This window comes from Netta rufina (assembly GCF_964035555.1).
Source record: "Netta rufina genome assembly, chromosome: 11".
In the NCBI taxonomy this organism is placed as follows: Eukaryota; Metazoa; Chordata; class Aves; order Anseriformes; family Anatidae; genus Netta; species Netta rufina.
This window is the reverse complement of record NC_140134.1, coordinates 18358502-18382335: the sequence shown is the minus strand read 5'-3', so window position 1 is coordinate 18382335 and position 23834 is coordinate 18358502. Positions and strand designations below refer to the sequence as shown.

The 23834-nt window shown below is 46.4% G+C and overlaps 1 long non-coding RNA gene across 1 annotated transcript in view; it reads left to right on the top strand.

Moving 5' to 3' along the window:
• LOC311213592 overlaps positions 1-23834 on the top strand; it is a 49129-nt gene that overhangs the window by 20568 nt on the left and 4727 nt on the right. The window contains exon 2 of the long non-coding RNA XR_014618766.1: positions 22874-23003. This is a non-coding gene — a long non-coding RNA (uncharacterized lncRNA). The remainder of the gene's footprint in view (positions 1-22873; positions 23004-23834) is intronic.

Here is a 23834-nt window from a genome sequence, read left to right as displayed (position 1 = left end):
GTTTGACTGATATTAATGTAAGCTAGAGTTCATCATGAACTAATCACGCCACCAGAGATTTATCCTTTGGTGAAGGTGAGAATTTGTCTGGGAACTGACCGGGTTTTTCTCTGCGGACTAAACGCTGAATTAGGACCAATGAGGTGGTGAGGACACGGTGAGCAAAAAGTCTTGCCCTGTGAATGAGGGCAATAAATGAGGTTTCCATGGAGTTGCGTAAGCTGCTAACCTTCCTGGCTGCGAAGTGCCACCTAGTGTTCGCAGCCAGCCCTGCTGGCCTCCGGTCCCCGAGAAATGTGAGTGGCAGGCACACGGCTTAAAAAGCCTGCAAAGGAGGCAGACAAACCTTAATTTTTAAAAAACAGGTAGCACTGGTCTTTAACCCAGGATTGTCCTCAGTGTCTTTAATAGGAAATGTTTCAGCTGGGTTAAAAAATAAATCTAGCTCTCGGAAAGGAAAGTACAGACAATGTTGAAGACGCGTGTTATCTTGAAGCCGACTGTGGAATTTCATGCACAAAATATGTGCCCGATGATGTGTCAAATTTGCACGTGTAGCAAGCATTATGGCGTTATGAATGTTGTTTGCATTGCAGCGGTGCCTGTGTGTGCTGATGAGGGAAGAAGATTGGGCTCTGCACACACACACGGGTGCAGGAAGGGCCCTTTCTTGCAAGTTTACAAACCAGCTGCAACGAGTAGGTGAATCCAGGAACAGGTGAGCTTGTTAATAACCATCAGTCTCTGTGTGTAGGTGCATGGAAGTTCATTTTGTACGCACATCAGCCATGCAATAACAAATGTACTTCATAAACCTTAAATCAGACCTAGCGAAGATGCAGGTTAGCATTTAAAGTCTAAGAACTGGGGAGGGATGATCCACGAGAACGGTTAGAAACTGGAGGCAGAGGGGAGGTAAAAAAGGGCACAAAAATAACTCTGCATTCAGGATCGTATCTGGGGCATCTTTCACTCAGGGCTGGGGCTGTCCTGATTGGCCTGGAAATCCTCCTGCCAGATCTGATCACCCCTGACACCACCCCGAGCACAACCCTCAAACACAAAGGTTGTTATTATTATTTGTTGTTATCTGCAAAACGCTGACAGCACTTAGAAGTGCCAGAGGATTCATGCCTTGGGTTTTGCTCGCGCAATGGCCAGGAGCACAGTCTAATTAGCCCAAACAATGTCCATGATAGAGAACAGCCCTACTGACAGGGAGCAAATTAGGTCTCTGACCTAGCAAAGCATTTAACCATGTGCCATGTTTTTTAGTACGTGTATCTCTGGATTAAGACCTGGATGATGTAACCTTTTGCTGCCTCTAATTTCTTTGATTGCAGTATGAAGCACAGCCCAACTTGCTGGCTCAGAAATCCTTGCATACAGCATTAATCTGATTTCTAAACTGACTCCTTGCATCTGGACAGAGCACCAGGGTTTCCATCCAAACCAGAGGACCTTTGCCATTTACCCTCCCAGAATTTCTGTAGGAAACCCAGGCCCCATATCCAGCCATCCACAGCAGCTGGCTCTGAACTGGTGCTGGCAAGCAACATCTGTGCAGAAACCCAGCGTAGCTTCAGCACATCTGTGCCATGATGGCTGGCCTGACACCTCAGCAGTAATGCCGGCCTTTTCTTGACAGCTGCTCACCTACGGGACACTCGTTCCCTCTGTCCAGTTACACACAAACACATACAAACAACTTTAAAGCTGTCTCAGCAAGAATGACAAACGCTCCTCCTTTCTTTTTGCTCCTTAGTGATCTGCTGAATCACTTGTGTTCCTTGTCTCACCTCAGTAATAAATGACAACGTAAATACAGCAGCAATGAAGAACCCGGATGGTTGTACAAGCTACAGGGCATGGGGAAAAATGCCCAGATTGATCTTCTTGGAGCCTGGGAAGCAGGAGCTGACTCTGAGCAGGGAGTCACCTCGCTGTCTGACCTGTGTGAATTTCTGAGATGACTCTGTGGTGATGTGGACATCGTGAAGAGCTGCATGCCCCTCAAGGGAGTTCTGAGTTTAAGGATCCTGGATCTTCTCCTGTGATTGTAGAGGCTTATCCTCTGCGGAACAGACTAGGAGCACGTCTGCTTTCTTCCCAAGCCACATGATAACCTTTGGTGGTTTCAGGGTGGGTAGAATAAGAGGCTTAAGGAGGAGACTTCAGCTGGAAGTTGGTGGGTGTTACACTTGATCTACTTGCAGCCTTTGGTTTAGAAAGCCTCTGGGAGTGTGTGCCACAAAATACTGTCCTGTACCAGCTCTGTCCCCATACTCATCATTGGACATCCGAAATCACTGGGCTGGATGGTGTGACCAAACGTCATTGCTCTTATCTCCTATGTCCTACAGGAATTGCAGCCTCTGCAGACCTGCTGTGTGGTTTCCACTGCTTTGACAGGGCATGGTGCCATGGGGGACAAGCCCCCTTCTCTGTCCTTGCCCTGCTGTGATCTGAAAAGTCCTGAAGTTGTACCTGCAGAGAGCACTGCGTGAAGCTGGCAGATGAGATACCTGCCTGCAGAGCCACTGCACCCCTCTCCGTGTGTGCATCCACGTTGCCTCTCCTACTGAGCTGGGCAGGATATGGTTATAACGCCTGCTGAGTCACAGATTGCTTGGAGCAGATTAGGGTCACCTTAAATTGTGATGCAGAGTTAGAACAATGAGGAACCTTATCTGCTCGTGCTATAAATGGCTGTTCCTTCTTTGTTCAGGCCAGAAGTGTCTGGTGATCCCATTCCTGAGCAAACATCTGAACGCAGATTTTCACACAATTCTCAATTAGCAGCGCAAGAGACAAACAGATAAAAGAACACTCCGGAGTTATGGAGAGGCAACCTCAGAGGTTTGCACATCAGCGTGGCAGCTCCCCTTGCAAGTGGAACCATCAGTTCTTTATTGAAGTCCAAGCGCGATGCAGCATATGCCCAAACAGCACAGAGCGTGCCGAGAAACTTGAACTGGGATTTGTTTATTGTCATGTATCCAGTGCAGCAACATTTGTGCAGATTAGTTTGGAAGATGGGGGGAAAGCCCACCCCTCTCTTAATTAGTCACAGCACAGTGTGTTTCGTGAGTGCCACCTCTTGGCCAGCAGACTATAGGTTTCCTACAAAGACGAGCATCTTGTGTGATGTGAACGTGTTAAACCTGCTCTGCTCCATGCTGGTGCTCCATGGAAGGAGGGAAGCAAATATAGGAAATTGGCATAGAAGAATAGGCTGAAATATTTGTATTTCTTCCTTCCTTTTTTAACAGGCTTTTGCTGTTAAAACCACAGGCATGGTTGTGATGTAGGATCCTACCAGCTGGTGTGTGCTCAGGCTTTGAATATGATCACACACATACAAAAAAATCGAGCTTTTTCAAGTATAAAAATACCACAGTATTTTTCCCAACACAGAAATAAACTATTAAAGGAAAAGGTTTCCCAATATATGCTCAGTTTAGCTCCTCTAGACCACAGTCCCAACATATCTTTATGGATTTAGAGACCGTATGGTCAGAAACCAGGGAATTTTTTCAGTAATTCTTCTGTCAACTTCAGAACTTTGGGTTGCACAAATTATTATCATTATTATTTTCAGACTGTGGTCTACAAATCTCAGGGCTCATGACTTACTTGTGCAGAGTCAGGAAAAGGTAACGAGTACAAACAAGGCAATCTTAAGATTTGCTATCCAAGAGCTGGAACCTCCACAGGAGTATTCAGGAACCTGCAGATTAAGAAAAGTTATACATAACTGCACTAGAGGATGCTCTCCAGATAGGTGCTTACCCTCAAGGTGAGGTTTTCAAGTGACAGATCATCCACTATGTCCTGAGGTAATTGGTGAAAACAGTTAATTGTGTTCCCCTGAACTAAAACATCCGTATCTGATTTGTAGCTTCCATTTCTAGCCAGAGGTTTTTGCTCCATTTCAACAGTAAACTCTGCTAACCAGAAATACCTCATTTTTATTTTTATTTTTTTGAAAGCATGGCTGCTATCTTAATTGCCAATTACTGATTAAGAAAAGGAACTCAATAATACATCATATAAATACCTTCTAATATGAATTACATGTGGCCCAGCTTTACTGTTTAAGTCCTGCCTCAGTCACTGATTGGAATGGTTTATCCAAGCGCTTATCTTTAAGCCCCAAAATAATCCCAGTGAACTCAGCTGTAGAAGGCACCCCTCAGTATTAAAAACCAAATCTCCGGCCATTGCATTTTACAATTTTAAGACCCAGCAACCCGAGTGTTTGCCAACTGCAATCTTTCTTTTCATTTTGGCTTCTCTTGGCCATATTATGTGACTCTAGTTTTACTCATTAAAGTCTCAGATTGTTCTTGTTTTGTTAACAACCATTAGGGCAGGGGTTCTTACTTTTAATTGGCACCATCTGGAAATGAGAAGGAAATGGCTAAGGACGCACGCGAAGACAAGGAAAGGCCTTGCACTTATTCACATGTGCAGAACTTGTCCCATTTGGAACAGCCACATCTGACGTGGGAACCTGCTCGCCCTTTATTTCTGCTGGGGGCTGGAGCGGGTGACTGTTTTCGTCCAGGAAATCGACAATCCACACTTTGCCAGCAGAACTAGAAAATAATCATTTAAAAACAGAAAGTTGCACAATTCAGGCTGCTCGTGAACTAGGCCTTTTTATGCAAATTGAGTATCTTTGTTCCCAGTTTTTTCCAATCTTGCACCACTTGTTCAGCATTTCCTCATTTTCTGGCACTGGTTTCCATAGCTGCATGCAATCACACTCTCACACAGATGCCATTCTGTGTTCAAAGCACTGAATGCTACAGGGCATATTAGTGTTTTTATGCTTCAGATCTATCTTTATGTAACTTCAGAGCTCATTAATATATACCATTTTGTGTGATTAAAAAAACAACAACCTGGCACATGAGAAGCTTTGAACAGGAGAATGGATTGCAAGGAAAATGGCTTTCTGCTCATTATGCAGATTTCAGGCTAGACATGAGATGGGCCCAGAGTCGGTGGACTAGGTACCAAGTACTGTGAGGCAGTAATTCCCTGACTGCAGCCGTGCAGAGTGTCAAAAGAAACAGAAAGTCAAATGCTATTTGAAATGTGAAGATTTTCGCATTAGGATTTCACGACAGTGGACGCAAATGAGTGAAAAATCCCGTGGCATTCCTCGTAATGCTTTTTACAATCTCAGCAAAAGGCACACTCTTCTGCTGTGTGAAAAGCTAGAGACTGGACGGAGATGTGCAGGTACAGGAACGATGGCCTCACTCAATATCTAATGAGCACAGACCAGAAGGGTGTAAAAGCGGGCTGTTGGTGAAGTTGCAGCCTGAGATACTGACTCTAAAACTGCTCTGCCAAAAATTATTCATATTATGGGGGCCACAGCACAGTTCTTCTCTAGCTGTGGATTTGGGTTTGAAGGAATGATGCTGGCTTTTTTCTGACCATCAGCTCTGACTTTCCAAGCTGCTTTCTGTCTAATGACAGCAGCCTGTCACCTGCTAGCCGAAGCGCAGGCTGCTTTAGCAGTAAAAGCCAGAAGCGATTGCCCCTTTCAGGTTCCCTCTCCTAGGACCCCGATGACCTCTCCAAAGGAAGATCAGGCAGCACAAGCCCATGTTCTCCTAATTCACCTAATGCCGTAGATGCATGTGATTCAGATGGCATCACTCAGCAAAGCAGCGAGACATTCGCCCCATCCCACTTAGGAGTCCATATTTCTAAGGAGCAGCTTTCCAGAAAGAATAGAGTGTGCATTAGGATGGCTGGGAATCTGCTGTTGTTGCAGCTTGGGCAGTGGTAATGATGTAAAATCTGGTGTATAATCCACCCAATGTTCACTAAAACCCTCCAGAAATGGGCATGCAAATACATTTTTCCTGCCTTAATCCCTGACTTTGTGTTAAGAGGTATGTGACTCGAGTAGCAATGTAGCCTCTGGTCATCTGGAGAGGTAACAGAGAGAGCCACACAAGACATACAATTTGGCTTCCAAACAGCAGCTCCACGCATTTCCCCAGCACTGGGCAGCTTTTTGTTCCCCTTTCCTCCTCCCCCTTTTCCTTCTGCACATTAAAAGGAATGTACTGATTATATGGAGCTATGACAGCAAATTGTGACTAATGTATGAAATGAAAATCCGTGCCTGATGGCACGGAGATCTTAGACAGATACTCTGCAATTACTGCCTTGCTACAATTTCTGCTGGGTGTTACTTACTCAAACACAATACCGAGCACAGGCAATTTACTGCAGAGGTCATAAAAAAAAATATCTCATTAAACCCACACCATTTAAGACCAGGTAGTTTCCCAGCTCACGTTTCTGCCTGGTGCAATGCTGTGGAGGTTGGCTGGGCAGCTGCCCACGGGGAAGATCCCTCTCAGGTGTGAAGGGAAGCAGTGAGAGCGGGCAGGGTGAGTGCTGTGCTGTACGGGAGGGTGCAGAGGCTGGCGAGCTGCAGCCTGTGCCTCTCAGTGCCCTGCAGAAGCAGGGGGATGTAACCGGCTGCTGAGAGCGCAGGGGAGATGTGGTGAGGCGTGGAGCCGAGCAAGTCTCTCAAATAGCCAGCGGTCTTAACTCCCCAGCCATTTCTCTCCAGGGAATTGCAACCCCCCGGGGACTTGGCACACTCTCCCACATGATGATCTGTTGAATACTCTGCAAGATGCTGGCCCCAATTCTCTCTGCAGCAGCATCAGGTGCTCGCAACTGCTGCTCGGAGCAGGCAGGGCCAGTTGGCAGCGGCGCGGGCGTCTCGCAAATGTGCTGATGTAGCACTGACACGGGAGCTGCTGCCAGGGCCCTGCCTGCAGAAGAGTGGGCAGGAACCAGAGCTATCTTTGTGCAGTGTAATTTACTGACAGGCCCAGCTGTCCCGTCTCCTGTTTTTAGGTGGTAAATGCCCCACGCAGAGGTGCCACAACTGTGCCAGTCAGGGTGAATCAACCTCTCCAAGCAGCCCCCACTGAGGCATGTTGCCTACCCAGCCAGTGACCCAAGTGGGTAGAGATGCCTGGTGTCAGCTGGTTGAGACAGAAGAGGGAAAAGACATTTCCCATCACCAGAGGCTTTTACAGCCCAGCTGACGCTTCTGCATCCCAGGGAGGTGCCAGCCCAAGAAGTGCAGGCTCCAAATCTGCCTTCTTGATGTCTGTCGTGGTTGGCTTCAGGGAATGGTGTCCATGCACACCGGCTCCACGCTGTGCCCTGCTGTGCCCAGCACAGAGGCTGCGTGTGGGCAGTGCGGGGCTGGGAGCGGCGTTGGGAGCTGCTGCTCCATGGGCAAGCCCTGAGCCTGGTGGGGCTCCAGCACGGCAGGCAAGAAACACACCTGGGTGACTGAGGGAAGGTGGCTCAGTCCAAGAGATCATAAAGGTAACTATGGACATTGAAAATGCCTGATAGCAACAAAATCACATCAGTTTACTGTTTTTTCTTTCAAGGAACTGACAATAAATACTTAAAATGAGTTAATTTTCTGCCCACAACACCCTTGCTCATCCTTATTATTTTTTATTTTGCCTGTAAAGCTTTGCTTTCCATTGGAATACTGCAACTGAAAGAAAATATTTGATATTGATGGGGAAACAACACAGTAATATCAGTTACCCAAGGAGAGATATTTGTATATATAGAGAGAATTTAACCTCAAAGACTCAGTTCACCTATTCATGTGTGATTTATATTGCCCCAGGCTCCTAGGCAGAGTGAACATTGACACCCTTTGATGTTGAAAGAAGCCTAGTGACTGGCCTTTGGAGAGATTTGTGATGTCTCTATCAGCCTGTCAATGGAAAACCAGACAGCAAAGCCAGGCCCCCTAAAGATTTCAAGGCCTTGTAGGCAGAGGAATCATGTAAGCATTTACTTTCACCGAGTGCTTGAGAGGCTGAGCGCAAGCGGACAGACTAATTGAGTGGTTACCGCGCGGCGTGCTGCAGTCGGTGTCTGCACAGCTCTCCTCGACCGATGCCCTTTTGGCCAGGAAAAGGGGCCAGTGTCAGCAGTGGGTGCATTTAGCAATTGCTCACCCCTGGGTGATGGAGTACTTTGGTATCTGTGGCAGCCTGGTAGCGATGTGAGAACACATGGCCAGGGCTTTAAAGTGAGGACTAAACCTCGTTTATTTGAAATGGAAAACATTTTCTTGCAATTGTAGCTGGGCAGATAAGCTCTGACCGTAATTACTGCTCACGTCTGTGGTATCAACTGTCAAGGGTTTTTCATGGAACAAAATAGCCTTGAATAGGTTTGATACTTTATGCAGAAAAGGGCAGCACCACAACAAAGAAGAGCTGCCAGCAGTGCAATATGTGCTGCACATCCCTGGCACGGCACCAGGCCGTGCACCAAGGTCAGTGCCAGGAAGCAGGTGGCAGGAGGGACCAGGAACTGATGCTCCCTCTGAGTCGAATTCCCAGACAATGTGTTGAGTAACACTTTGGAAGACAGGATTAAAATTCAATGCAATGCTGATAGATTGGGGTAATGACTTGAAAACAGCAACACGTGATGTAATAAAGACAGCTGTAGAATGGTTTACATAGAATTAAGGACTGCTGGCTAGGCACAGTGGGATCTGAGGATTACTGGGGATTATAAACTGAAGATGCATCTAAAATATGATGCTATTGCAAAAACAAAGGCCCAGTGCTCTGTGCTTATATTGAGGCTGAGAGCTCACTGGAATCAGGCGTGTCCAAGGTTGCAGTACGTGAGGAAAGGTACAGAAATTGTCCAAGCATTTGGAGACTAGGTGCAGGGGGAAGCTGGTACCTGGCAAAGAAAGCTCAAGGAACTGCCTGTGGGAGAGAGGCTGCAGCATCCAGAGGCTGAATCTTCTTACTGGTCACTGAGAACTGAGAAGTGAAGCTGTAGGTAACTCAGGTACAATATCGTCCTTTACTTGCTCTTGTCCCTTTGTGAAGTCCAACACTGGCATCATCCTTTCCTGTCTCTTTCCGTGTGCCCTTCAAATGAAAGGACTGTAAAGTCACAGGTAAAAGGCTGGGAACGGGACATCTGACGCAGGAGAGCAGGTATCCATACATTTGCCTCAGTGAGAATGTGGAGAGCAATTGTGGGTTCTGATTTCCAGGGAGCCTCTGTGGGGAACTAATAGTCTAGACTTGTCCTTTTTGAGGCCTAATTATGTCTCTCTGTCAAACTATAAAAACAAGAGTCTGTAGCATCACAAGGGAAAATGAAAGCTATTGGCCTGTGTTCTGCATTTAATAGGATGTCAAAATCTAAAGCACAGTCTGACTGTTTTTTGACTGAGGTTAGAAAAGAAAGTACAACTAATTAGGGTGTTCCTGAATATCCCTCTCTGTCTAACAGCTGTAGACTTGCAAATTGTAGCATACTGGGAGTCCCAAACTCTCTGATCAGTGCCACTGTCTGTCTGGATGGGAGGGGCCTTTCCTGCTGATGGGATTCGGGCTCCACTTGAGCAATGTCACTGTAAGTGGGGACAGTTCCCTGGGAAATGCCTTGTGCCATCGTACATCTCTGTGTCAAGGAGAGAGAGAAAAAGAGCTGGGATTTCAGGCGTAGGCGTCTTTAACATATACAGAGAAGTAAGAGTGCAAGAATTCACCCTCAAAATATGCCGTATGTGCTAGGTGCTAACTGCAGCAGCTGGTCCCAACCTTCTTAGAGTCAAGCTGCTCTTCTGTGTTCACCTCTTCCACCTGCTCCCATGTCCTGATCATTAACTCTGCTCCCAGGCCTTAGAGCAGCTTCCTTCTTGTTCGCAATCCTTCGTGCACAGATAATAGAAGACAACATGATCTATGTCAGACAACATGATGTATGTCTAGGAAGTCTGAGACAGCAAGAGATGATGCCCTATATATGAGCAATTAATGAAGTAATTATACCTTGGAGTCTGCTGTGTCAAGGAGTGTTAGATGATGTCCTAGTGCCTTCTTCTATCCTTCAGAAGTTGGCTTGAGGGTTTTTCGCATTGAAATAATTTCTTGGAGAGAACTGCAGCAGTTACAAGTTCCCTTTACCTTTCCCTTGTCGACTGCCCTCATTCTGAACCAACGCTATGCTCAGCTGGCTCCTCATGTTTTACAGATGAACTGAAATAAAAGTGGAATTTGTCCCACTGTGAAAGAAAGGAAGAGGAAAAATAACTGTCTGCAAGGTTTTTCATGCCAGTCCCACATCCTTGGTTTTGCCCTCTTTTTGACACAGAAATTTGATTGTCTTCTGCTTAGACATTCTGGGGCACCTTTCTGGTTTTCATTCATCTTCTCTGATCCAATTTTGTGTTAGTCGTGAGACTGCCACGTTGCCTCACAGTCAAAATTAAACACTGCAATTCAAACTCAGAGGACCATCAATGGGCAGAAAAAAAATGTGGTCTCAAAATGGTGATTTTTTTTTAATGTCATGTCTGCAAGGTCTTGCACAGGGATTTGAGTCAGGAAAGCGGAGTCAGTGAGTCCGCAAGAAAAGGGAAGGTCTTTCCTGCAGTCAGCCTATAAAGAAAAAAAAATGGTGGAAAAGAGAATAAAAAAGAGAATGACTTCCACAACCCAAAGTAACTTAGGAAGCTGAGAGAAACAAGAGCACCTGGATCTTTTCAGAGACTGCCAAAATACGGTGTGACAGGGCCTCAACACCTACATAGAGATTTATAGCTGTATTTTCCAAGAACTGCACAGTGCTTTCACCCACAAATAACAGTTTCTGTAGGCGCAGCTAAACCATGCTGTACGGTGTGCCTTTTCCCAGGCTGAAGCAGTGAAAACGACTCAAAGCAGCTTGGGCTCAGTGCTGGAAGCAGAAAACAACTGCTCACTAGAAAGCCTTGTCAAGGCAGACCGTCCTTCTCTGGCTATGCATGAAGACCTCACTTGGATGGACGGATGGAGGGCACAGAACAACATCTGCTGTGGCAGTGACAAGAACACAGTGGGATTTGGCCACCACTTGAAAAACTTTTTCGTCCTGGCTCTGTCCTGTTTCCAGTGGCACCACTGAGCTCACTGAAAATGGGGGTGGAAAAATTGTGGCTTTTCTACAGGTTGTTTTTAATAGCCCCAGGAAGTCTGGGCAGGAGGCAGTGGCTTCATTTTGGTCCAACCCCAAGATAGGTCTGGGAAGGTTTCCTACCTGGTGCCAGGTGCTCAGGTCTGGGCAGGGATCAGTCACGCATGCTTTCCATGACCCTCGAGCAGAAGCTTCCTCAAGCTCCCTGAGAAGATACTTCGGTAAGCCCTAAAGATGTATTTTAGGAAAGCCTTTGAGAATGGTCTTAACCCAAATGCCCATTTAAGTCTTACTGAATCGTGGTGGAGGTGGATTTAAACGTGTGCTTAAATAATTTCCTGGCTGCTCCACTCTGCAGAGCTGCAGCCCTCGGCTGTGTGCTGTTTGCAGTTTAGTGATGCTAGCCCTCTCTCAGCGTGAGTAATGTGCAAGTTAGGCAGCATAGGGTGAATGAAATGATAAATTACCACTTCTGAGAGGATGGTCAGTTTGTTTGCTGTCCCCCCACCAGCTCTTTTCTTCTGCAGCCGTTCATTGTGGTTTTTCCAATCAGCACAAAGCCCCCTGACTGCCCCACGCTTCGCACAGCTTGTCAGGAGCTACCGAAATCCCATGTCTGAGCACAAAGGTGTGGGCACTTCAAAGTTCTGGCAGTGACCAAAGCAATTGGAAATGGCAATTAGAATATAGGCCACTTCCAAATGGAGGGGGGAATGATAACCACGCAGCTCAATTTTAGCATAAAAAGTTAAAAAACAAGAATCACGAGGGAGGGAGGGCCTGCTTTTTTCTCCTCTATCTTCATCTGCACAGTTTAAAGGGTTGGAGGGGATGTGCTGCTCAAATAAAGGATTACTTTTGCCTTTTAATCTGCAGCATAAAGATGACATCAAATCTACCCCTGTGAGTTGCCATGTAAATGAGTCCAAGTCAAATAACGCACAGGGAGCAACAAAGCAACCCAGCCCGGTCTGCTCTGCAGTATGGGCGTTTAATTTGTGCATGGAAATCCTGAAAAAAGCTGGGGCCATTTCACATGCACAGCCCCACGCGAGCCTCCCTCCTGCACAAACTGAATTTTTGGGGGGGAGGCGGGCAGGGGAGGAAGAAAGGTCGGCAAATCCATGTTCGATGACGGCACAGATTCCGCGGCTACAAAACGCAAGGGCCAAGCAGAACAAAGAGATTTGCATTCTAAGTGATGCAAAGCAGCCAGCAGCGTTTTAATGTTGTGTTTGCTCTGTGATGTCTTCATCAGGCGCTCAAAGGCAGCGGCTCTGGCAGCCGTGGGTCCCTGCGAGCCTGTCAAACTCCGTTTCCATGGTTTTCCTTCAGGCAGCACCATCGGCAGACAGCGCGGAAACGGACCCCTGCAACCTGTTTTGAACAATGTCTCTGATGTAGGGCCCCAGAGCGGGCATCAAACTAGCAACAAGCAGCAAGAAAATAACAATTTTGCTTTTCGCAGGTGTCAGAACGGCAAACAAAAGGCTGTTTATAAAAGATGCAACGTCCCCTTTTTGTCGGTGTTGGCAGTTTAAAGTCAGCCGGGCAGCCATCGAGTCGAGGAGGTTTTGGAGGGGGTGTGCTGCGGGTGAGGGAGCTCCTCTTGAGGAATTCAAAATAGTTTCCTCTCGAATCCTTTACCCTCACTAAACAGGGCCTTCTTATCACCGAACTAATGGCTATTAATGGTGTTTCAATTATTCCATTTGAGTCGATGAGGAGGGCTATTTTATTCAAACAATTACAGGTTTTCTCCAGACAAAGAGAGCGTAAGGGTCTCGCTCTTCCTTCACCTTGAAGAGCACTCTTTCATTTAAACAAAAAGTTAGAGCATTTAAAGCACTTGAAGCTATATTTCAGCATTGATAGGGAATAGACAAGAAGTGAGAAAGACAAGTCCGTGGTCTTTTGCAATCAGAGCTGCCTGTGTGCAATGATGGCTCTGAAACAACCTGCGCTAAAAGAGCAGAAGTCGGGAGCGCTGCCTACCAGCCCCAGCTGGACCAGTGAATTTCTGAACACCACTGGTTAGGGAAAGACGTGGAGTTTCTTGGCACAAGCGCTATAAATTTCACTGTGACTCTTGTGGTTGGGGATGCCATTATCATGACACTAGTGACTGGCAAAGAATTGCAATTCCCTTGGAAGTGACGCAATTCCCTTGTGGAACAGTTTCCCATTAAAGAAAATCGAAGGGTCAGATGCTGACCAAGTTTCAAGAGAATCTGTTTTTCCCTACCAGTTAGGCAACTTTCTCACAGCTGCCTGGGGAGGTACTGGGAGCCACCAGCTTTCCTGGCTCCTGTTTTCTTTATAGTTTACTGGCCAAACCAGGGAGAAGCCAGGAGTCGGGAAGCCTTGGGATGATCAGCTCCCAAGCTTTTTTTTTTTTTTCCTCTAGTGGAAATACTTGAGAGGACATTCGGTGTTCTGAGGCCCTCAGCTTCTGTCCAGGGGCTGCAGATGATCATCTGGGAGCTTACAACACACGACCTTCACGCACAGCAGGGGATTCCACAGCAGGGCTTGTTCTTCATACAGCCTTATGCTGGAATTCAGTGAGCTCAAGTGATGGCGGTCCAAGATTCCTGGCTCTTCTGACCTTTGACGTTCCCAGCTCAGATTCAGTTTTCTATTAAGAAGCCATAACAAAGTAATTCCAGCTCACAATTTCATGGTGCCCACTGTTTCAGGGAAAGTTCTTCCATGGAAAAGGTCAAAAAGTTTGTGGTTTTCTTGTTTTCTTCCAAATTAGGGTGGAAACAAATGAAAAAAAAAAAAAAAAAAAAAGGAAAAAAACCAAGGCTCATGCAAAATAGAGATCTATTTTTCTGCAGCGACCCAAAGCCATCTAGTTCACGGTCTGCCAAAAGTTATCCAGCAAATAATTCTGTCCTTACAAAACTCACTGGAAGTTCTGTCACCTCCTACACTTTCTGAATAGACAGGCTTAATATTTATCCATTCTTTAGTAGCTAGTTAATTATCGCTCAGTACCTGCATATGGAGCAGCCTGAAGTCACTACATGTGCTTGGAGATGCTGAGAGTGGTGGGGAGCAGATACAGGTGCTACAACACTGTGACCAAACTCCTCCCCTTTCTGTGTAAATGGATAGTACAGTACCTGCAGAGAAAATGAGCTTGGAACTGAGAAAGCTTCAAAGTGATTACAACATATTGGCTATTTTTTTGGACTCTAACTGATCTGTTAAATAAAAGTAATGCACTTTTCAAATGACTACTGGTTGCATATGCAGCACGGATTAGCACCAGAACAAGACCAGGTCCATCCATCCTGACAGTAAGGGAACGGGATTAACAGATCCTACTACTGCTAACAGCTGTATTCAAGGTTCCCATATCCCAGGAATAGTTAAATTCCTTTTCCACTAATAGAAACTACACATTTGTTCTAAATGCATTACTGTACAGTGCAGAATTTGCTCTGGCTTTCTCAAGAGCCAGCTGTACAGCAGAACGAACATTCAATGAAATGAACAGTGGCTGGCATGAAGGGAAGGGGTGAACAAGCTGCAGACTCTAGCAGAGATTTCTTTTGATCAGAGCAACTGTTCATGACTTTTGTTCAGTGTCTCAAGATGAAAAAAATATGCCTGTGTCACAGTGGAGTCAGAAGCTGGCAGTCGTAGTGCCTAGACTATTTTTTTAATGAACGGTTTTGTTTGCAGGGTACTACATGATCATACAGAGTGCGGCTTTGTATTGTTTCTCCGTTTTGAAAATAGCTGTAAGTGGTGTGGGTTAAAGCAAACAAACAGGAAAAGCAGAGCTGACTTCACTGAAGAATGGTTTGGAGCCATACGTAGCAGGGTAAAGGGGACGTGTCTGGGGAATTGCTGGAAGGAACTGGGAACGGTTGCTTTAAAAGTCAGGGCTTTTGAAAAAAATAAATACCTTCTGTGTATGACTACATGGGTACTTACGGAAGGGGACTGAGCTGGAGGGAGGAAGGGGTGCTTACGAGGTTCTCACCTTGTATTCCCCCCGTTGCTTAGTGAACGCTGTTCTAAAATCAGGAGATTTACAGATGCATTGATTTTAGAATAAGAATACTTTGTTCTGTTTGGGATTAAACCTCTCCAGAGTTGGGTTTGTCACTGGTGTGGGCAAGATTTGTGGACTGCATTGACCAGTGTGGAGAACCAGTGTAAAAGGGAGTGTGTTTCTTCCCAGCCTTTGTCTGTGCCAAGGGGATAGGGACCAGGGAAACGCTGCCTGCACCAGCGGGGTGAAACTACGGTGGGGAAAAAAAGGGGTGCTGTTCTGGAGTAAGGGTAGCACAGAGTTACCCCAGGAATTGTGCGTGAACTTCTTGTGAGCTGGGAACCGGGTAACACCCCTGAGCCCTATAGCAGAATTACTCCTTATTCTGTAGGGTGCATTCCTATTCCCATGCTTTTAGCAACACAGTTCTCATCACTAGTTTTATTTGCTATTCTTACTTCTCAGGCTACTAAAGAAAAGTTTGTTGTAGGAGAAAAACAGCCTGAAGTCTTATTCTGACAGTAAGCAGGGATTTATCATGTAAGAAGTCTTTCTAGGCTGTCAGATTTATATTATTCTTTGGAGACCTGGTTGGGAAAGGTGAAAAATAAAATCAAAAAGGACAAAGAAGTTAGTACAGCACAGTCTGCAAGAGGTATCCTGAGCGGAGAAAGAACACTGGATGACACACTCAGGGTGAAACAGAAGTGGGAAAAAGTAATTTTATCTCAGCATTTGCTTTGGCTGACTTCTCAGTCGCCAACATATTAATGGCTCTTCCCCTAGCAACTACAGAGCTTCCAACATGCAACTATTCTTTGGTCATAAAGACAAAAAATGGAGTTTGCCAGAACAGAGCTACCCCATTCTGGGTTGCTGACAACAGTCCCAGACTGTCCATATGCTCTGCTGTTCTCAGAAGTGGTAAAGCAACATTTTTGCTCCCGCTGGTGCCGGTGGTGTCCCTGCAGTTGTTATTGTTTCCATCCAGACCCGCTCCTCTTCCCCGGAGCTCGTGCCCGCTCTGTTTCAGGCTGTACCAATAGCAATGTCACAGATCCTGAGTGCGGAGAGGAGCGAACAGATGTAGCTGTTGTCGCCTCCCTGCCTGTCTCACTTCATCCCTAGGCACGGATCCTGTGGGATGGCTGTGGGGTGGCTCAGAGGGAAGGAGGCAGGGTTGCTCCTATGGGGCAGGGCTGGCAGAGGTGGGTGGCTGGCTCCCATCCTGCAGGGAGGGACAGGTGCTGATGCTCTGGGGGCTCCAGTGTCTGAGAGTCCTCTCCTTTTCTGATGGGTTGTGTGTAACAGATGAGGTGGGGAGTGAGGAGTGAGGCAGCAAAGGATGAGCAGGTCCCTGACTCCTGTTGGGGCCAGATGGGCAGTTCTCAGCTCCTACTGCAAGAACTCGAGGCTCCGAAGGGTTTGGTACAGATTGACTAAAATGTTCCCTCTCTCAGTGAGCACTGTGGGATTTGGCTCTTCTCTTTCTGCACGACTGTGTTTACTTCACAGAACAGTTCCCGATCAGCTCAAGCCTACGTTGCTGTTTAAAGGGGGGATCACATTTTCTCCTCCGTCTCTCAGCTAGACACTCCCAGCATGCTCAAGCCCAGCCAAAAATCATGGAATGGCCCACGTGGCTGAATTAATGTTGTTCACACGTAGCCTGAATGGGGAGGTAATGCTGGTGGCAACCTGCACACAGATCACTTAAGCAGACTGTGAAGATGTACCCTTGGCTGGCACCATCTAATTCCCAAGATAACTCTGCTTTACACTGTCCTGAGGGATCTTGATTCATTGGCCAAGCTCAGTTTGACCAGCAGAAAAGATGAAGATGACTTTATATACTAATTTCTACCTATACCCGTTAGCAGTGGAGGGAGAAATTCATTGTTCTGATTCCCTTTCTCAAAAAACAATTGTGGTCAAAATACCATCTTCTTTCCACTATTAAATCTATCGTCTTCCAAAACCAACTCTTATCACAACTTACTGTGCTTTCAGAAGATGAGACTGCTACGTGCCTTCTTTCGGGTAAGGATTTTTGTGTTTATCTGCACGCTCACTGCTGAGGCAGATAAGAGACTTTATTATCTACATTATCACTATTTTTCTCCCTAGAAGCCAGTCTGACTTTAAAAAGAGAGGTAAATATTTTAGCTTTTTTTGCAGACCTAACGTGAGACTCTCTTGTTTTTGTACTTATTGATATCCACTAAAATAAGCAGCTTGAAGAGGCTCTTTCAGCTTCTTGGGCTAAAAACTTCCCTTTCGCTAACAGTCACTTGCACTGTTCATTATTCCGCGCTAGACTCTTCCCTCCCCTGATTGCATGTTATCACCTTCAATGGAACAGCTGTGTCATTGCTAAAGGGTGTTAATCTTCCCCTATCTAACACCTTATTGACAGCCAGAGTCAGGGAGGCCCCCAGTCTTTTCTGACTTGGGTGACTTCTCAAAACATTCCTTTTTTAGCTTCCTTTTCATTTCCTACCAAAAAGCCTCCTGCCATAGTCTGACCTGCAGACGTAGCCACAGCACAGCCCTGCGCACAATAGCAGCCTGGGCTGCTGCAGCAAGGTTTGAACATTTCTGCCTGTATCAGTCCTAGCGATTATAACCAGGAGAATATTCCCTAACAATGTCAAGGGACAATAAGCCACAGCTAATCAATGAGCACAATACCTACGGCACACCAGAGCCCAGAATAGAAACTGCTCCGGCAGGTGGGACAGCTGGCTTGAATTTTTATTTAGTGGTTGTGAAAGGCATCGTGGCTTTCAGCAAGACAAGAGCAGCGCTGACAGTGACAGATCCCCCATTACATTGTGCCACTGAACAGAGCGAGCCACTTCAGCAGATACAGTTCATTTTTCCTGAGAGTTTTGTAATGGGTTGGAATTAGTCTAGAATTTCATTTGTTTGAATTCCCATTACCTACAAGCATTCTGGACTGTCCTTCAGCTCTGAAGGTCACCTTGACTTTCTGTAGGCCTGGAGAGTTGCTCTGACTCTAGAAAAATCCAGGGCAAATTTGTGTGCTGAGCTGATTGCATGTACAGTCTGCCTTAACACAGCCAGCAGAGCAGTCAGTGCCCTGCTCAGGATTTCTATCATCCCTCACCAGTGCTGGGTCCCAAGTCATATATTCCAGACACAATCTGTTATGCAATGGAAGAGCTATAGGAAGCACCTTTCCTTTTATTTTTTATCTTCCTCAACTGCTAAACAAATGAAGATACTCAGATTTATCCTGCCTGTGTCCAAACACAGCCCCGAAGTGCTGAAGTTGAGGACAAATTGCCTTTTCCTCTGAAGTCAGTGAAAAGAGTCTAAAACCACGAAGCCCACTTAAGGCTTCTGCCCCTTTGTAGAGGTCTCTGCCTGGGTGACACTGGAAACTTCAATGAAGGGTTCCTAATAGGAGACAGTAAGCAGCTGATCAACAGCAGTTGTCCTGGCCTCCTCTTGCAGCCCCTGTAACAGAGCGGTGGCCATCAGAAGTTGGCTCTGAACAGCCTGCTGCTGATACAACCTTAATTTCCCAAGTCTAAGCATTTCTGCCAGTGAGAGGCATTTATCAGTGAACTGCTGAGCAGATCCAGATGGATACGGTTCTCTTTTTGTTTGGAATGGAAGGTAGGTATAGTAAAAGGGGACAGATGGGGTCATAAAGAAATCTAACATTTATTTTATAAAGCAATCTATTGGTCCTACTTTTCCAGTACTTAAAAAGGCAGGTGAGTGCACCTGAGAACTGAGTGCAGGAGCTTTTGCAGGACTGGAACTGACCATCTAATATTACTCTCAGTCTAAGTGGAGTTCACTAATTGACTATCATTATTACATTTTTAGATCAGTCAAAACTGGGGCAATGCTAAGACGCAAGCTGTGCCCAGAAAAGCTTTACCAAACAGCCAGTGCACAACCAAGTACTCACTTGATGATGTTACTTCCTAAGTTGAAGATAGATGTGCTGCGTATGCCTGTCAACTGCCTTCAGACTTGACTCTCAGAAGTACTGCATTATTCCCCTTCCGACACACCTTCTGTAGGGCTGCAATTCCAAAAATCCTGCTGCTTCTCCAGAGCCATCAGTGGATTTCTTCTGGGCATGAACTGGGCCAACGACATTTTCAGATAGGGCTGGCCAGATGTAGTCATTAGAAGAACTAGGGCAACGCAGTGTGTTGTTAATGGAAGAAACACAGACCCCCAGGGGAAAATAGGAACAGCAGGTTAGTTGGCCACCAGCTGACTCCTTATCAATAAGTGATGGAGCAGAAGGCAGAGCTGTACTATGCATGCTGAGGCCACTGTCACACGGACAGGCACTGCACTTGGGTTAAAACTCTAGAGCCACATGAAAGCAGAACATGCCTGACACCCCCTGTTGGTTTTTTTGTTTGTTTGTTTGTTTTTTCTTCAGTTCTGCTTCTCACATTACACCCAACCACCTGACTAACCTGCTCAGATAAACGGGCTTAGCTGAGTCCCACCTCGGTGAGCCCCAGGCCCTGGGAGCTGGTGCTGGCTGGCCAGGGCGGCTGCAGGAGCAGGGCTTTTGTGAAGTCCTAACTCGCTGGCCGGGTGTGCGTGCCCTGCGTTAGGTTGATACGATCACAAATTACAAATGATTCTTTTTACCACCTCATACGAATGAAAGCCACCAAAAACAGGCTGAATATTTGATCTAATGTAAAATGAAAGAAAAATACACCCAGCCTAGTAATAAGCATGCTTTGGGAAGTCTGCTTTGTTTGCTCTGACCAAACTCCGTGCCCGGAGCCCACAGCTGGACAGCCAAGAGCACTCTGACGGTTATTTAAAGGCTTGGTAAGGTCACAGTGGCCTGAGCCTCTAGGGTCTGAATTAATCTCCCTGGTGAAGCAGCGTGCTCGCGCTCAGCTGCGTGTGCTCGCAGGTACATTTGTGTAGAGCAATGCCATCCAGTGGTTGCTCAGATTCATCACAAAGCCAACGGCTCGTTCCTCAGGGACACTGCGTGAGCTGAAATGTTGCTGCTCTTGTTCCTAGCTAAGGTATTGCTTGGGTATTAAAAGACTCTGAAAGTGGCCAGCTTGATTGCTTCCAGCTTGTCCTTTGGCATGTAAAACCGAGGTATGTTTTAACTAGCAGCCAACTGAAAATTTTTAATAGATGTTTTGGGGGAAATAGTATTCTATATATGCAGCCCAAATACACAGTTAGCATCAGGCCTGGATTTTGGAGTGAGGAATGGCTACGTGCAGTCATGTGGCAAATTATGCTGATTGCTGAGACAAAAACACAGTCTCTGAATGAAACTTTCTTTCTGGCCAAAGGTTGCTCAGTGGGACATTTTTGCTTGAGGATGATGCCCAGATGAAGGGATGGACCAGGACTCAGCCCTTCTCCATCGGTGTCACATTTTGAAGAGCCCTGGTGCTGTTGGCTACTCAAGGAGGTAGCATTTGGGGGCCTTAAATCTGCCTGGCTGCATCTCCCTAGGACTCACCATCACATCGTGGCACAGGTCAACACCCCACAGGGGCTAAATTAAGATGTCAACAGTTTTTGCCTGTTGCACTCCCCAGGCCAGACATAATTGCATAGACAAGGAGGATTTCTCATATCAAACACTGTGGCTGGGACTAGAGCAGCTGCTTGGCTTGCAGAGCATCGCCTGACCTGCTGGGCACGGCCCATCCCCAGGGTGCTCAACAACAACTTTCCGAAGGCTGGAAAGGTGCGCTGCGGGAGACAGGCAGGGCTGCTCTCACCGAGGGGCTGCCCTTGCAGCTGGGCGGCCGCCCCCCCTGGGTCTGACCCTCCTTTACGCTCGGGCCCCTTCGTGCTCCGCCAGGTGCCCGCGTGCTGCCGCATTTCAGCGCTGTGCCGCTCCTGCTCTGCAGTACAAATTCCAATCAGGCGCGACAAAGCCCACCGGGTGCTGCTGACAACAGGTGTCTCATTAAACATCTCTCAACCTTACAGGCATTCGCATTGACAAGAACCAAACTCACACTCAATCACAGCTTAATCACAGCCAAACTCTATTAACAAGTCATACTAATTACCAACTTCTAACAATTTCTCAGGTTCAGAGGCAAAATATCCTTTCTTTATAGATGAAAACAGACTTGTGATACTCCAGCTCTGGCCATAATTAGGTCCTTTTAAACAAAACAAAACTAAAATAAAAATCCAGAAGGATCCCTTTGTGATAACGGTCCTGAAAGTACAGTTGTACAATGAGATGTTTGTTTGTTTTAATTTTGTATCTGCTATGTTGCCCACAAGGGTCCAATTAGCTTGTTACAGATGCTTGTATCAGTTTTATCCACTTGTCTTATTTTTTTTTTTAAGAGGGGTAACTTGTAGCACAGATTGCTGGCCTGCAGGCATCCAGAGATCAACAACCAGCTTTCTGTGATACCAAGCCCCCTGTGAAACAGGCAGTCCTTCCCCACAGCATTTGTAATGCAAAGGGTAAAAGGAACAGAGGGGAGGGAGGGGTCTGCACTGGATTTTGGATTGTTGTGGAATAATCTGGTGTGTCAAAAGTGGCCGAAAGATGGCAATTCTGCCATGGCTAAGAACGGTCATGAGAAATTTTGTTTGTTACACCTCAGAAATTAAAATGCAAGTTTTATTTTTAATAGCATGAAGTGCTGCCTTGCAACAGAACAGGTAGTTCTTAAGATGTGGCTTGGAATTGTACATGTCAGTATTTATTCTTGTCCCTTGGTATGTTTAGCACATGTGTAATTCTGTGTTAACCTGGATGCTTTTCTCCATTGTGTGGCTGTATTGAGTGCCTGAGTACTTGAGAACTCACTTGTGTAATCGATACACTTACAAAAGGGTACATATAAATAACAGGAAGAATCTGACTTGAGCTGACAGTGGGGGTATTGCAGCGAGGGCTAATGCTTCATCCTTAACTCATGCTGCTGCTGGAGAGGAAAAAAAAAAAACACAACACAACAGCCTGAGTGAAGGGCTAACATAAGATTTCCTCGCATTTTCTGAGCAGTGTTGTTCAAAGGAGAAATTCTCCTCCCAGTGTCTGCTGTGCCAAATCCAGTAGCCAGTTGTTTACCTGTTCTCAGGTTTAGTTGCTGTTTGCCTTTCCTCTCCTTAATTTTAAAAGGAAATTAACATTTGTCATGGAAGATTATAATGCCAGCTGAGCAGAGAATCACCAACTTGAGGCTTAGTATCAGCAATTATTTTTACCTCAGAGCAGGTAGTTTCATTTCTTCAGTGAGGTGATGCGGGATGAACACGGCATGCCTGAAGCTCCTGGGAAAAGGCTGCACGTCCCAGAGGTGGGCTGGTGCGATGTGGGATCCCCGTGCGGCTCACCCTGAGGGTCACTGCCTGATGTGGCAGCTCCATGGAGCCAAAAGCATCCGAAAGCACCTGCAGAGAAGCAGAGTGGCATCAGGCTGTGGAGCAGAAGACAGGAAATATACCCACATTCGGCCCCTTAGCACAGCCCCATGAGCTCTGTTCTTTGCTTGCCTGTGCTGCCCGAGCCCAGCTGTAACCCCGGGGGGATGAAGAGTAATGCAATGAGTAACAGTAATGTAAGGGGGGAAATGGTTCAGAAATTATTACCTGCCGAGAGCTGAATGGCTTGGGTTTAAGGTTTGGTGTTGAAGGCTTTATCTCGTAAGGGCACAGCCCTCTCGTGCTGACACTGCCATCCTCCTCCATCCCAGGGCTGGCTGCACAGGATGAGGTGAGCGGGGCCTCCGGAGGATGGAGCACAGGAGACCACGGAGCGAAACAGCCCGTTACATTTCCAGGTGCCACACATGATACAAAGCAAAGCTTTTTCTGCACTTTCAGGCTGAAGATGGATCAGGCCAGTGTTTCCCTGCTCATCAGCCTCCTGCATGAGCTGACAGAGGTTTCCCAAATGCGATTTGGCAAGGAGAGGTACCAGAGAAGGACGGGATACAGCTGAGTAAAACTGCAGGTGAGTAACTGGGAAATCCTGGTGAGGCTCCACGTGGGTGCTTCTTCTACCTGATGGCACAGTGAATCTTTCATCATTACTGCTGGTGCAGCAGGGCTGGTACTGCAAAAGTGTCACCTCTAATGAGGGCACTCGTGTTTCTATGACCCTGATTAGACCTGCTTGGAGTGGCCAGACTGCCGATGACAAGTGGCATCTGTCATCTCAGTGTAGGTGAGTTTCTGAGGCTCTCGAACAGGGAGAAATAGCAGGATTTTAAAATTTGTCTGTTTGTTTATTTTTGGTGAAAACGCTTGTATTTGGTGTAAAGCTCAATCCAATGTCTAAGTAGCGGGAGGAAAAATGAAATGAGATATCCACAAGCATTGGAATAACCATAGGAACATTCATGAAATGTTTCATCAGGGGAAAACAGGAGACTTTGCTTAGCCATAGTCTCATTCCCTTTCATAAGAGGCTTCAGACCAGAGCAAACCAGGCATTTCCTTGCTTTTGCCACAGTTTCAGCATGGAAGAGGCTAGCAGGGTTGATGCAGACTCCCCAGTTTGGTTCTGGTTCTGTGTTCTGGAGCAGCAGCGAGCAAGCCCAGTCCGATGACATCTGGCTTTTTAGGGAGTGCATACGACCTACTGAGCTTCTCTTCGGAGTTAAGTTTTCTTTCTTCCTCACGGATTTTTAGTGTTCCTGAGATAAAAAAAAAAAATAAGAAAGAAAAAATAAATCAGAACAATTGAAGCTGTACTGTTTAGTGGAACCATTGGTTCTGATCAGAAACTGAAATCCCACTTTGTGCTCTTCCAGTGTGGAAATCTGTCAGGTAAATAGAAATC